The 2,563-nt window shown below is 37.7% G+C and overlaps 1 pseudogene; it reads left to right on the top strand.

Moving 5' to 3' along the window:
- Positions 1-657: 657 nt before the first annotated feature.
- On the top strand, positions 658-2,197 carry LOC102133665 (translationally-controlled tumor protein-like; annotated as a pseudogene).
- The last annotated feature ends 366 nt before the right edge of the window (positions 2,198-2,563 follow it).

The raw sequence follows: 2,563 nt of genomic DNA, 5'->3' as shown, positions 1-2,563 counted from the left end.
GAAATATCTTACAGATGATGTGGAAAAAAGTACAAAGAACTGGAGAGAAAAGTCAAGTAATTTTCAAACAAGCTTGAGGATAGCGCTTAAAACTGAGAAGAAAATTCATTAGTGAATAAAGTCCCTCCCAGATGTTAAAGGCTTCTGGGACCATTTGTTGTATTTTGGCCCTATTCAGTCACCTACTTTTCTGTTCCTTTCATCTTTAACTAGAGCATTTTTCCAATCATACTCCTTGTTGATAACTCTAACTAAACAAAAGAAGTAAAACTCCCTTAGTCTACCTTTGTTCTGTTTTGGTTCAGCTGGTTTAAAATAAGCTATCTCTAACAGAAGCCCAGGTACACTAGGCATCTGCTATGCTTTTGATGTTTGGACCCTTCAAATCTCAGGTTGAAATTTGATCCCTAATATTGAAGTTGGGGCCTAATGGGAGGTTTTGGATCATCGGAGCAGATTCCTCATAAACAGATTAATGTCCTCCCTCAGGGTTGAGTGAGTTGTCACTCTATTCCCTTCCACAACAGCTAACTGTTAAAAAGAGCCTGGCACCTTCCTCCTCTCTCTCTTGCTTCCTTTCTTGCCATGTGTTCTCTGCACATAACAGCTCTCCTTCACCTTCTACCATGAGTGGAAACATCTTGAGGCCCTTGCCAGATGCAGATGCCCAATCTTGAACTTTCCAACCAGCAGAACCGTGAGCTAAGTGAACCTCTTTTCTTTATAAATTACCTAGTCTCAGGTATTCCTTTATAGCAACACAAAATGAACTAAGACAGCACCCATTAAATAATTATGGCATGAATAAACTAATCTTTCTGAAATATCAGTGAGGTAAGTTTCTATAATGTATCATCTTGTGATAGAACATACAAAATGGTCATAAAACATAAACATGTAGTTTAACAAATTTATTAAAAAACACCAATGTGTCTTCCTCCATGCAAAAACGATAGAATGGCATCTTCCCCATAGAAGCCCTCCACCTGTCTCCTTCTGATCATAATACCAGCCTACCCCCTACCAACGACCACTATGTTGACTTTCATGCTGCTAATAATTGTTTAATGTGGCCTATTTTAAAAATATGTGTCAATGGGATCATACAGTATTAGCCTAGCTTCTTTAGCTCAGTCTTTTGTGTTTCAGAGATATCCATCCATGTAGTTTATTCATTGCTTGCTGTCTAGTATACCATGATATAAACCTACCTCTGTTTATCATTTCTACTACTGAGTTGTTTCTGTTGGGCTTCTATTAACTACGTTATTATGAACATTCTAACACATGTTTTCTGGTGCATGTAAGCATGCATTTATGTGAGATACAAACATCTATAAATGGAATTGCTAGGTCATAGACTATATACATTTTCAAACGTACTATCAGATATTCTTCAAAAGTGATTTTACAATGCATATTCCCATCAACAGTGCATGAGAGTTCTCATTGCTCCACATCCTTGTTAATAATTGGCAATGCCACTTTTCTGCCCACTTCCTCATTCCCTCTCCCGAGTGCCACTCTGGCTGCAGTGTACTTGATCTGAGCTCCAGGCTCCAGCTAAGCTAGCACAGTCTCCCTTCAGCCACCATTATAATTATCTACTGGGACCTCACCAGCCACAATGAGATGTTCTCTGACATTTACAAAATATGAAAGATCACGGACCAGCTGTGCTTGGAGGTAGAGGGAAAAATAGTTGATAAGACAGAGGGTAACATTGATGACTCACTCACTGGTGGAAATGCCTCCACTGAAGGCCTCAAGGGTGAAGGTACCAAAAGCACAGTCATCACTGGTGTTGATATTGTCATGAACCTGTCATGAACCATCACTTGTAGGAAACCAGCTTCACAAAAGAAGCCTACAAGAGGTACATCAAATATTACATGAAATCAATTAAAGGCAGACTTGAAGAACAGAAACCAGAAAGAGTAAAAGCTTTTATGACAGGGTCTACAGAACAAATCAAGCAGATCTTTGCTAATTTCAAAAACTACCAATTCTTCATTGGTGAAAACATGAATCCTAATGGTATGGTGGCTCTAGTGGACTATCATGAGAATAGTATGATCCATATATGGTTTTCTTTAAGAATGGTTTAGAATGGAAAAGTGTTACAAATTTGGCAGTTACTGTGGATCGATTACCTGTCATCATAACTGGCTGCTGCATGTCATCCACACAACACTAGGACTGATATCATCTTGAGCATCTCATTTATTGTGACTGTGATTTATTTGGAGTAGAGTCACTGTTTTTAAGAAAAAAAAAAACATGTTGACTGTCTAAAAGTAAAATGCATTTAAACTCATTTGAAAGAATGCCTCCTAGGTTAATACATATTTAAACTAACTCTATTCTGTAATGTTCCTGGAGAAGATAGAGCCTGGTTGTAGGTCACTACTAGGAAGTATAAGACTGTTATCAGTAACTTGTACAGTGGAAACTACTTTTGGGACTAGAATCTAAAAGAAAATAATTAAAAGTTTTAATTTTGAACTGCAGTAAAGAAAAAGACCATGCTAATATCAATGCCAACATTTAAAGTGGAGCCTTA

The sequence above is a fragment of the Macaca fascicularis genome, chromosome X (assembly GCF_037993035.2).
Source record: "Macaca fascicularis isolate 582-1 chromosome X, T2T-MFA8v1.1".
NCBI classification, from domain to species: domain Eukaryota; kingdom Metazoa; phylum Chordata; class Mammalia; order Primates; family Cercopithecidae; genus Macaca; species Macaca fascicularis.
The sequence above is the reverse complement of the archived record's forward strand: the minus strand, read 5'-3'. Positions and strand labels throughout refer to the sequence as shown.